This window comes from Mastomys coucha, unplaced genomic scaffold (assembly GCF_008632895.1).
Source record: "Mastomys coucha isolate ucsf_1 unplaced genomic scaffold, UCSF_Mcou_1 pScaffold6, whole genome shotgun sequence".
NCBI classification, from domain to species: Eukaryota; Metazoa; Chordata; class Mammalia; order Rodentia; family Muridae; genus Mastomys; species Mastomys coucha.
In genome coordinates, this window is record NW_022196912.1 from 91,177,752 (window position 1) to 91,191,104 (window position 13,353).

General features: G+C 43.2%; 1 protein-coding gene and 1 pseudogene across 1 annotated transcript in view; both read right to left on the reverse strand.

The window, feature by feature from the left end:
- Positions 1-9,494, reverse strand: part of Esr2 (estrogen receptor 2) — a 58,868-nt gene extending 49,374 nt beyond the window's left edge. Inside the window, exon 1 of the mRNA XM_031355911.1 lies at positions 9,463-9,494. The gene's annotated coding sequence lies outside the window, so the exon portion shown is untranslated. The remainder of the gene's footprint in view (positions 1-9,462) is intronic.
- Positions 9,495-12,213: 2,719 nt separating this feature from the next.
- Positions 12,214-12,968, reverse strand: LOC116081058 (annotated as a pseudogene).
- Positions 12,969-13,353: the final 385 nt, after the last annotated feature.

Sequence of the window (13,353 nt, forward strand, 5' to 3'; positions counted from 1 at the left end):
GAAGGGAGGGAGGGAGGGAGGGAGGGAGGGAGGAAGGAAGGAAGGAAGGAAGGAGGGAGGGAAGGAGACAGGGAGGAAGGAAGGAAGGAAGGAAGGAAGGAAGGAAGGAAGGAAGGAAGAAAGGAAGGAAGGAAGGGAGGGAGGAAGGAAGGAGGGAGGGAGGGAGAGAGGCATGCTGGCAATGTAGCACAGTTGGTAGCGTACTTGCCTCACACACAGGAAGCCTTGACTTTGATCCCCAGCACTGCAGGGGAGAGTGCAAGATCTTTGGAAATATTCAGGAGGTAGAGGCAGAAGGATCAGAAGTCCAAGGTCATCTTGTCGGGAGTTCAAGAACAGCATGGGATATATGAGATATTTGAGATATATCTCAAAAAAAAAAAAAAAAAGAAGGAAAAAGAAAAAGAAAGACAGACAGCAAACGGGTTCAGTGGATAAAAAAGTGCTTGCTGGTGCAGAGTGATGGCTCAGTGGTTAGCAGCACTGGCTGTTCTTCCAGAGGATCTGGGTTCAATCCCCAGCACCTACATGGCAGCTCACAACTGTCTGTAACTCCATTTCCAGGGAATCTGGCACCCTCCCACAAATGCATATAAAATAAAATTATATATATAATATATATATGTATATATATTAGTCGGGCGGTGGTGGTGCACACCTTTAATTCCAGCACTTGGGAAGCAGAGGCAGGCAGATCTCTGAGTTCGAGGCCAGCCTGGTCTACAGAGTGAGTTCCAGGACAGCCAGGGCTACACAGAGAAACCCTGTCTCGAAAACTCAAAAAACCAAAAAATAAAATAAAATAAAATAAAATAAAAGTGCTGCTCAAAGCCAATGACATGAGTTAATTCCAAAACCCACAGTGGAAAGAGAAAATCCCTGAAAGTGTCCTGCGGAGGCACACACATACCACAGCACCCATGCCCATGCTCTCTCTGTCTCCCTGTCTCTGTCTCTCGCACACGCATAGAGTTTTGTTTTATTTTTTTAATTCTAGTATCTGTGCTACCTTAACAATGCTCACACACATAGTAGAGAACTACACGTGTGCTCTGGAAGATGTATACACCACCTACAGGGTGGAAACGCACAGTGTACAGCTCCCATTCTCTATCTTATTGACTGTTTTTTGAGACAGGTTCTTGTGCATCCCACGCTGTCCTCAAACTACTATGGAACCAAAGATGACCTTGAATTTCTGATCCTCCTGCCTCTATCTCCTTCTTAAGTGCTGGGATTAGATGAATTCACCACTGTGTTGAGTTTGAACAATACAGGGATCAAACTCAGGATCCTATGCTTGCTAGAGGAGTACTCTATCAATGAAGCCACACACACTCCATTCACTTCTTTATTACTCCATTGTTGTTAATGTCAACTACAAGATGATGTTATTTTATTTTATATGTATGGATGTTTTGCCTGCTGTATGTCTGTGTACCTCATGTATGCTTGGACCCTACAGAGGTGTCAGGATCCCCTTGAACTGCAGTTGCAGATGGCTGTGAACTACCATGTGGATTCTCGGAATTGAACCAAATGCAGGCTGTCTGCAGTAGAAGCCAGTGATCATAACTGCTGAGCCATCTCTCTAGGCTTCAACTATGAGAACTTTAAACCACAATAATTTATCACAAAATTACTTTTAGATTTAAAAATACAGGAATGCATAGACGTTTTTTTCCAGAGAACCACGTAAGCTGTTACTGAAAAATAAGCATAAAAGAGGTACATCAGTGAGTGAGACTATTATAGTTTTAACATATTCAAATATGCAATAAATACACAATAACAAAAATAAGAAATTTATCATATAAATCATCTGTCTGACCACAGTAACTTTGTGAAGTCTATTGTCTCTAAACTTTAAAAGCAACAGTCAATATAGGATTTATACAATCAATCAATCAATAAGTAGTAGATGCAACCTTCAATATAGAATTTATACAATCAATCAATCAATCAATCAATAATAGATGTCCTGTAAAAACAAACTGAGCTCAATACTAAGCTCAGTAGAGGGCGCAAGCGAGACACCATGAGACAAAGAGGCTCCAACTTCTGGACCTGGTAGAAACAGGCAGTATGCAGGAGAGGATCCAGGGTGGAGCTTGCCCCAGCCTAAGGTCCAGAATGAAATCTGAGCAGTATTACCCTATGCATGGCAACGACCTTTTCACAGGCACCTCTCTAGACTGTGGCCCAAAGGTTGAACACTGCAGAGTCATCCATTGAACAAGACTCTTCACCCTGGCACAGTCCATGCTCCAAAGGCCATCTGACCTTGAATCCAGGGTTCCACTTTGTGTGCATGTCCTGGCTTCTGGCAGCCAGCCACTGAACAGCATTTTAGAGGGGACCTATTGCTTTATCAGCAACCCAACCCTAGATCCCCTAAACAAGCTGATATCACTGCAGGTCAATGGCCAAACCTCACCTTGCCTAGCAGGTTCTAAACTATTTCTGAGTAGTTTATACTTATCTCTTCTTACAGTTAGTATTTCTTCGTGTTAAATGTATCATATAACTGTATGTCCTGGTTTGACCCAGACTGCTATAACCCACAGAAGAGACAAGCCAAAGAGTCAAAGGTAGGGGAAATTCGGTGGATAATAAGGAGGAAAAGCATCAAGTGCTCTTAACCACTGAGCAGTCTCTTGAGCCCCAGGTCTATCTTAACACAGCCCTCACTGGGCTGTATCTCCAGTATTTCAGCTCTCAGATCATACTTCAGTGCTCTGTTTGCCTGTATCATCTGAGCATGTCTGATGCTGCCAAATCCTAAATCAAAACACATTTAAAGAACTTTAACAATAGACTTTAAACAGCATGCCTTCTATCAACTGAGAGCAAAACACACAAGCCCTTGGCAGGCATAGCAATTGTATTCATACACAAAATCTGGAGGTAGTATTAAAATGCAAATTTCTTGAACATTACAAAAAATATAAAAAGCCAAAATAAAAGGTCCAATTTAACAAATAAAAATTATGTTCAAAAATGAGTATAGTCATTGTGGTATATATGTTACCTTCCTTTTCAAAGATTTATGTATTTATTTGTGTGTGTGTGTGTGTGTGTACATGTGTGTACGTATGTATGTGCAGGCACACACATCTGTATACGCACATGCAGGCCAGAGAGTGTATTTTGGTGCCTTTCTCTGCCACTCCCTACCCATTCCTTCTCCTTCTGAACCTAGATCTCAAGTTTTTCTCTGTTAGCCTGTAAGCCCAAAACTCCAGAATCTCCTCTCTCCATCCCTGCTGGAGTTAAAACTGCAAACAAGGGAAATCTAGCTTGCCACACCACTGCTGGGGTTAGAACTCTGCTCCTCGTGGTTGCATGTGTAGTCACTGGGTCACCTCTCCAGTCCTACTTTCTGTTGGTTTGTTTGGTTGGTTGTGGGAGTGTTTCATGTAACCCAGGCAGGTATTGAACTTGCTCTATTACTAATGAGAACCTTGAACTCTTCCACCTCCCCAGGTCTGCAATTACAGATGTACACAACCATATGCAGCATATGTGGTGCTGTGTAGAGTTGTTTGCATGCCAGGCAAACACTGTGTGAACACTGAGCCACATCCCAGCCCTTTACAGCTCAGATAGAGTATTACTGAAATGAGCCAAGTACGGTGGCACATGCCTGCATTCCCAGCCCTGGAATGGCAGAGGCATGAGTTATAGCTGCACCTTTGGGGCCAGTTTGTTCTATATATTGAGTTCCAGGCTATCTAGAGATGTGCACTGTGATTCTGTCTTGAAAAGAAGAAGTCAATCAACAAAAAGAAAAACAGAAAGACACCATTAAATCTAAGCATAAACCTCCATAAGGAACAAACACAGTACTCTTGAATTGTAGCATGAAAACTAATTAAACTTAGGAAATTATAAGTCAAGAGAACAGGAAATTTCTAACAAATTTGAGCAACAGACTTCAAAATAATACAAAGTGAACAAAAATATAATTAAATGGTTTGATAAAATATAATTAAGTGGTTTGATAAAGTTTTAGCATCGTGATCAAAGAAGGTCTCACTGAATCCACAGGCTCTTAGTGTCTCATCTCCAAAAGGAATGTAGTTAGCATTCCAGCATCTGGAAGCTCAGTGGGCTCCATCAAACTTCTATCTGTAATGTCCAGTAGCAGCCATCTGAAACCTCTGCTGTGTTTTCTTCTTATCAGGCCTCTTATTTAAGATTTACTTATTGTTAGTTTCTATATATGAGCATTTTGCCTGCGGATGTCTGTGCACTGAATGTGTATCTGGTACCCAAAGAAACCAGATGTCCTGGAGTAGGAGTCACAAATGGTGGTGAGCTACCATGTAGGTGCCAGGAATCAAACCTTGGTCTTCTGAAAAAGCAGCAAGGGCTTTTAACCACTGAGCTACCTGTCCAGCCCCATCATCAGGCCTTTAAGAAGCATGAATCACCTGGGTTGAAGAGATAACTCAGTCAGTAAAGTGTTTGTTCTGCCAGCATGAAGATCCAATGCAGTTCAAGAATCCATGTAAAAAAGCCACACAACAGTCCATACCAGACGGATGAGAAACCCTGTCTCAAAAAAACAGGTGAGATGGCTCTGTGGGTAAAATCACTTACTTCACAAGCTGACCAAGTTTATTCACCAGAATCCACAGGAAAATGAGAGAAAAGTTGTCCTCTAACCTCCAGACACATACAGAGTTATGGTATACACATACCATAACTAATGCTCTAATAGGCATCATGCATGCATGCATGCATACATACATACATACATACACACAACAACAATAATAATAAATTAAAGTGGCCAGGACAGATGGCTCAGCAGTTAAGAGTACTTGCTACCCTTTCAAATGACCCAAATTCGGCTCCCAGCATCCATATCAAGTGGCTTACCATTGCCTATATCTTCAGCTCCAGAGGACCTGACACCTTCCTCTGGCCTCCACAGGTACCACATGCAGAAGGACAGACAGACATCAGTTACTATCCAGCCTATATTCATGTGTATTCTGGCCTGGTGCACAGAGCACAACATCATATCCTGGGCTGCACAATGACTAAAAACCAGGCTTACATAAGTCACATAAGCTCCTCAAACTTTCCTGTCCTCTTCAGTAAAAAAGAGAAAATATTAAGGAATGCGAATTTTCCCAGTGCTCTGGGGAAGGGAGGAGGTGCTTGTGTGAAAACCTTCCACGAGGTCTCATTATACTGTAAAGAGTCCTAGCTAGCCCACGGACAAGCCACTGGGCTCACCTCTCCAGATGGACAATTGAAAATAAAAAAAAAAAGGCTTTCTGATTGTGAAGGCCTTTGCTTCTGAATTTTGCCTTTTTAAAAACTCGCGTTTGGCAGAAATCCATCACTTCAAGCAGCCTAACTAGCTGGGCCATAAGGACCCTGTCTGCTCCGTGTTCAGAGAAGATGCCACCTCCTCTGAGGACCATATCTTGGGCTCAAGGATGCAAACAGCTTTGACAGGTGACCTCTATTCTTCTTCCAGCTGCCCACCACAAAGCGCTCCATCCATACATTCCACACCTGTGTTCCCCACAACAGTAAAAACTCACCCACACAGATGCCAGAGAGAATTTCATGGCCAAGACAAATAGGTATAGATACATTTTTCTTCTTGCTCTTTTCTTTTCTAAGACAAGGTCTCATGCAGTCTAGGCTAGCATAAACATTGCTACGTGGCCAAGGTTGTTCCTAAACTCCTGATCTTCCTGCTTCTGTATTTTGAGTTCTAGGGTTATAGGCAAGCATGCTTGATTCATGTACTGCTGTGGATAGAGGCCAGGGCGCTGCGCATGCCAACCAACCTACATCCCTCACCCGTCAGGGATACTTCTCAAGCCCCAGGCATCCCTTCCGCTGCTTCTGTTTAGCAGTTGTTACCTTTACATGTATCTTTTTCAAAGAAAACTATTAAGGCCCCTCAGTTAATTTCATGGTAGGGACAAAGGAAACCTACTCTAAACTGACCAGTAAGAACTGACTCACTCGCAGCTCTTTAAAACTGAATCTGTATCTTGTAAAATAAGGAAAAGCTGATTCTTCTCTATCACGAATCTTTGAGTGGCATTTCTTTTAAAGCTTAAATGCAACTGTTTATAAACAATACTGCAATAAGAAGAACTTTTTCAAATTTCCATAACAATATACTAAACACTGAATTATGAAGTCTAATAACCAAATGTTCAGTTTTCAAGGGCTTTGCATATTTAATCAAAACAACTTTCCTGAAAATGATTGGAGTTTATTTCTTAGAATTTTACATAATCACTTTCTAACCATTCCATAAAATGACTCAAAACATCAACTAAAATTTTAACATGAAACATATTTTAAGTCATTGCCTGTTGGATACACATTTAATAAGAATTACAGTGTCTTAGTCTTTAAAGGGGGGCATAAGGTCTATTAAATGCTAATTTATATATTTGATATGTTGAATTTAGTATGAAATTTTATCTTTCTGTAGTAAAAATAAATTCTGAGAAACGTCAAATTTGACTAGAACCATTTGGGTTCCTCAGACCCACCTTGAAATTGTCTTATACATGCTTTTTGTTGATTTCAATCATTTACATATCTTGGGCAAGATTTAAAATGTTGCCTTTAAAACTGCTCTTGATATAAGAATTTCAGATTCATCTAGACAACTATTGAACATAAAATGGAACCCTAGAGTTCCCGCTTGAACACTGACTGATAAACTCTCATCTTTTACTACAGATAGAATGTCTATAGGGCAGCCTTCCTAGTGGGGCAATCCCTTTACTACAGACCCTCGTGTTATGGTGACCTCCAACCACAAAATTATTTTCATTGCTGCTTCATAACTGTAATTTTGCTACTGTTGTGAATTGTAATGTAAAAGCTTTTTGGAGGTCAAGGGTTCCCAAAGGGGTCGCGACCCACAGGTTGAGAACCCCATAGGTCAGACTTGCTCTGGAAAAAAAATGAGGCTACCTATTGCGTCCTTCTTGTCACTATAGATCTGCTTTCTAATCTTTCCTTTCACTCTTTAAATAACATTTACATGGAGAAAGAGGAAATATCCACCATGAGCCGGATCATTACAGTAACAATGGAATTTCAAGTGATGCTCACAAAAACACTTGAAATAGAACAAGACATAAAAATCTTTCCTTGAGGGTACTATGTGCCAAACACAAACCTGCCTTCTAAATCCTAAGTAAAACTGTCAAGCTTGCTTTCTGAATAGTGCTCAAATTCATAGTTTTGTTTTACACACACACACACTAACACACACAACCAACAATATTCACTTGACCTAATTTTCTCTTTCCACTATGAAGCAGTCACTACAGGTAATCTGGAAGAAGCAACAGTTAGATATTCCTCTCCAGCATATAAGAGAAATCAGATTGAATCTCAGACTATCCAGGAAAGAAGTTAAACTATTTCTGACACGATTAAGGATTGCCAGTCGAATCGCTTTTCTCAAGCCATGATCACTTGCCTAAGATAGGCCTATCTTCCCTGGTCCACAATACTCAAGCAAGAGGCGTCATCTCCTTATCCACTGCTAGGAAAACCACAGGAATTTTCTTCCTTTAAAAGACAATTATATTTATATAACTAACCCAAAAGTCAATAAAATTTCTGTTTCCGGTAGTGTTCAGAACAGTTGCATCCATCCCTCTGCCCCAGCCCCTTTACTGTTCTAAACTCTGCAGGCTTCCCACAAAGTCAGTGAAGCCTCCCTATGATACCTACCTGGTAGGTAAACATTCTCTCTTTTGCATTCTGTAAATGTAGACACGTGCTTTCCTCCGTTCCCGAGCGAGCCAGACTCGCAGCCACTGGTTATTGCTCAGCCCTGCGGAGGCTGCCAGACCCGGATGCCAAGGGATGCCAGTGGCTGCACAAGCCGCTCCCTCCTGGCCAGCTCCCCACCTCCTCTACTCCCAGGAAGTTTCAAGAGATGGTCAATTCTAGAAGCCTAGGAGAAGGCAAAAACCCAAAAGTGCGTTTCAAAAGGCCAGCAGCTGGAGAAGCGGCAAAGACTGCCCGCGATGAACGGACGTTAGTGCGTCTTTCTTTTAAAGACCTAGAAAAGAGTGTGGGAGGGTAGCTGAGAAGCTCACGTGACACAAACCCGGAGCCGGAGATCTCAGGCGCTCCCGCGCCGCTCAGCCAGCTCCACTGGATGTCCGCCACCAGCCACTTCACAGTCACCCACTAGGGACACCTCCACGTCCGAGAGACTGACGATGGAGGACTGAGACGGGGCCCGGGAATGAGAATTTCTGATCAGATCCCCAGGGATTCTGGACTTGACCGTGTGCGTCCAGGGACCACACTTCATCCTGTTTCCATACTTTGACCCACGTGCGTGTCATTAAATGCTTACAACTCTCCTTGAGAAGCTTGGGCCAGGCCGCGGGTTCGGGTAATTGCACCGACATAAGCAGTAATAACGGGGCAATGAAGTCAGAACCCTTTCCAGGGAGTGTTAGCTTGAGCCCAAGAAAGCCAAGGCAATGGGCTGGAGGTGGCGGCTTGAACGGTCATCTATCAGCGGCTAGCGATGAAAGTGGGCAAAGAAAACGAGGTTTGGGGTTTTTTTTGTTTTTGTTTTTAATTTTTATTTATTTTTTTTAAGGGGGAGCAATGGGTTAGGTCCAAGATCCCGCTTGCCTCCTAGAATTCACCTGGAGAAAATCTGCCTACGTTTTTACGGGGTTCCTCTCTTCCTTGGCGGAGAGAGTCTCTGGCACCCCCAGATGGCCACTCTGATCCTTCCAGCTCTACCGCGTTAGAATGGAAGTGACCATACTGTACAAAGGCTGGAATCATACCTTAGTCTTTGAGGACTAAGGGTACCTAGTTAGTCCTCACGCCATCCCCACCCATCATGGGGATGTTTGTGAAGGATTTTAAAGATCGACTTTTTATCTTTTAAATTATGTGCACTTGGATATGTGCACATGCGTGGGATTAGGTGTGGGGTTCCCTCCTGAGCGTGGATGCTGGGAACAAAATTCAGCTTCTATGCAAGAGCAGCATGCTATCTTAACAGCTGAGCTGTCTCTTCTTCAGACTTGAAATGCGATTCTCAGTGGACAGTAATTTAATAGAAGAAAAACAAGGGGGCATTTGGAGGGAAACTTGTACAATGCCAACCTCAACACTTTGGTTGTAACCAAAATGCCTTCAAGCACCTTCCTGAAGCCTGGGTCTATGAATCCCACAGGTAGGCACCACAGACTACCCATGTAGAGAAGCATGTATTTTATAGACTATGAGCAAAGGCTATACCAAAAGTCTCACTGCCCACATTCATCCCATGTACAGGTTTCATTTAAGCTAAAAGTCCTGTGTTCTCTCCATTTGTAAGGTAGAATGTCGCCGTCCTTGAAGGGTAGAGTGGACGGGACAGTGGCTGGCTACTGAGACCATTCCTTGAGGACAGGCAAGAATGAGATTGATACTCACCAGTCTGCACATCCCCGTGCCCTTTCCTGTGTGTCTGTGTGTCCTGAATCACTCAGTCCTTCCTCCTTTCCTGCCTTGGGTAGAAAAGTTGAAGTAGAGATCTTAAACAAGTCAGTTGTTTAATGATACTTGTTAACAAGATTCATCGGAGGGAGGCCAGAATGGCTCAGTCAATAAGTGGACTTGCCAAGCAGGTCTGGCAGAGCTGAGTTTAGTCCACGGAACCCAAGTAAGGTAGAAATATTTACATAAGAGCTGGGCTCAGTCCCAGCACCCACATGGTGGCTCACAATTGCCTGTAACTCCAGTCCCTGGGGAGCCAGTACTCTCTTCTGACCTCCAGTCACTAGGCACATATATGGTACATACACACATGCTGACAAACACCCATATTCATAAAAAAATAAATAACTAAAAATAAAAAGATGGAAGGAGAGAAGGGAGGAACCAACTCCCAAAAGTTACCCTGATTACTACATAAAATGTGTGGCATACACACACCCACATTCACACCCACATTATATACACATACAATAATACATTTTTAATTTTAAAAAGTCATCTACGGTGGAACATCAGTGGAGGAATTCTCAGTCCAGAGCCAAGAGGCAGGTAAAGGTGGTATGAGGGAAAGAAAGCTGACATCTACCAAGTATCTACACCAAGCCAGACTGTACTGCATCACGTTCAGTCCCTATACCAGTTCCGAGGGACAGGTAACACTGGCTCCAACTTCCAGATGAGCACAGAGGCTCACAGAGCTTACATCCACTGTGTGAAGCTACAGTATAAAGAAGAAACCCAGTGGCAACAGTGGTCATTATACACAGTGACCAGTTACGGACATTTAACTACATGATGTTTTCGTGTGTGTGTGTGTGTGTGTGTGTGTGTGTGTGTGTGTGTGTGTGTGTGAGCTAGATTTCCATTGCTGTGATAAACACCAAGATCAAAAGCAACTTGGGGAGGAAAAGATTCATTTCAGATTACAGTTGCAGTCTATAATGAAGGAAGAGCAGGAACCAGGAGGCAGGAGCTGATGAGAGACAATGCAGGGGCACTGCTTACAGACCTCCACTTCCCAGCTTGCCCCACCTACTGTCTTTTACAACCTAGGACTACCTGCCAGGTCTAGTACCACCTACAATGGGAAGAGCCTGCCCCCATCAATCGTTAACCAAGAAAATATCCCACAGGCTTGCCTATAGGTGTTTTTGTTTGGTTTGGTTTGGTTGTTTTTTTTTTTTTTTTTTTTTTTTTTTTTTTTTTTTTTTTGGTTTTTTGAGACTTTGAGACAGAGTTTCTCTGTATAGCCCTGGCTGTCCTGGAACTCACTCTGTAGACCAGGCTGGTCCGAACTCAGAAGTCCACCTGCCTCTGCCTCCCAAGTGCTGGGATTAAAGGCGAATGCCACCACTGTCGGGCACCTCCAGGCGGTTTTATGGAGGCATTTTCTCAATTGAAGTTAGTTCTTCTTGGGTGACTGTAGCTTGTGTCAAGTTAACAACAACAACAAAAAAAACTAACCAACACATGTATATGTCACCTTTTTATTTTATACACCATGGCTATATGAAACACATTGTTTCTTTTCCTTCCTTTCTTTTTTACTTTTTAATTTTTTGGAAGAGTCTTGTTATGTAGCACAGGCTAGCCTTGAACTCACTATGTAACACAAGTTGCTTCCAAATTCAAATGTGCAATCCCCTTGTCATATCTGCCTATAGAGCAAACTCTGTCATTAATTATTCCAATTTTATGAATGGGAAAATAGATATCCATGAAGAGTAAGATGACACAGCTTGTGAGTGGCTGAGAAGGATTTGAACGTAAGACAAAGCCTCAAGTCGTGTCCTGTGTCTGTTTAAACCACATCTACAAAAGCCAGGAGGTGATGGCCCACGCCTTTAATCCTGGCACTCGCAAGGCAGAGGCAGGAGGAGCTCTGAGTTCGAGGCCAGCCTGGTCTACAGAGTGAGTTCCAGAACAACCAGGGCTACACAGAGAAACCCTGTCTGGAAAAAAAAAAAAACAATAAATAAACAAATAAAATTAAAACCATAACAACAAAAATTCCCACACATTCACAATGGATCAGCAATAAAGCTGACTTGAGGTTTTCTCTGTGCAGAACCCTGATGCCTCCTACAGACAAAGCCCTCCCCAGCATCTCTTGCCACCCCATCATTCTCAGAAGTACAGCCCCAGACTGGGTGTCATGCTTCCTCAGAAAGTGCCCTGCTCATGGGGGCAGCATGTTCTCTTGTCAAAGACCCTCAAACACCCACAGCTTACTGCTTATTACACAGGACATATCATTGCAGAACATCTGAAGCAAAGAGAATGAACAGAGGAAAGGAAATTGACTCTCTGACTCACCCTGCCCACCAGGAAGGATAATGGTACCCGGATAGGTACTTTGTCTGCTTGAATGACAGTAAGAAGGGTGATTATCCTCCAGTCTACCTGAACCATGACCCAAAACGAAAGGACTCTTGAGATAGTGGATGTCAATGGTTAAACCAAAAAGTACCCTGCAACCTGTGGTAACAATGATGCTTTTGCTTAGCAGGGTCACAAGCTTGGCTCTATCTCATCCCCAAACTGCCTAGCGAAGCAGTCACAAGGTGTGACAGAAAACTCCTCTTTCCTAAATACCCTATAACAGAGACTGAACACCTTACTAGTAAACCTTCAGGAACAGAGCACTGAATTATTAAAACTCAATTGTGCTACATATGATGAGCAACATCAATTCAATAGCTTGTTTTTGCTGCTGTTTTTGGTGCCAAGGATGGAGCCTGGGGCTTTGACGATGTTATGCACCTGCTCGGTCACTGAAAAGGCAAAGAGCAGAGTGACCCCCACATAGCTTCAGTTTCTTCTGTAACATGGGCCACAACGCAAAGCTCTGAATGGCAAACATGACCATAATGAAGGCGTGCAGTGACTGGGGGAGGCGCGAGGCCAGGCAGACAGAAGCAAAGATGGTCATGTTCAAGGACAGGGTGCTGGATATGATAGCAGCATTGGCGCCATAATCAAAGAAGATGAGACGGACATGGCATAAATCGTGTCCATGCTAACAGACTCTTCAGCATGGGTGAAAAACCGTAAATGAAAGTAATGAAGACCAGAGTACTCTTCAGATCCACCCACCAGGTCTGCCCACTCTTCTTCTGTCCATCTCCTCCAGCAATAAGATCAAATAATACATAACCAACCCAGGAAGATGCCAGTTCAGTCCCAAAAAGCCACTGAGGAGCCAGAAGACCCTCATCCATGTACCACCAGATCGCTACAAAAACACAGACACTGCCCAGCTGCTGAATCACTACACTGGACTCAAATACCACAGCCCAGTATTGGTATTTCCAGGCATAGATGTTTTTCCGGAGTTCTTCCAGGAACCTCTGGTCAACGTAGTTATCAGGGAATGGCTGCCACTCATATAAAACCTTCTGCCACTTGACTTCTGGGGTGTCCATTACACCTTGAGCACACATTATCTCATTCTTTACTCAAATCTAGGTGGGCTCAATCTTCCTCAAAGACGTCCATGGGGTTCTGGTTCTTGATAAAGTTGTAGATTAAGCGGCAGAACCCATACTAGTAGAGTTTAGTCACTGCAGAGCAGTAACACCTTTGTTGGTGATGATCAGCCACAATGGCATTGCCTAATGTGGCATGCCAGGGGTCCTCTCCACTGCCCAGACCGAAGTGGTAGGCCAACATGGTGGTATACACCTTTAATCCCAGAACTCAGGAGGCAGAAGCAGGTGGAGCTCTGTGAGTTCAAGGCCAGCCTGCTCTATAAAGTGTGTTCCAAGAGAGACAGGGATACACAGAGAAACTCTGTCTTGGAAAACCAAAAAAGAAAGAAAAATAGAC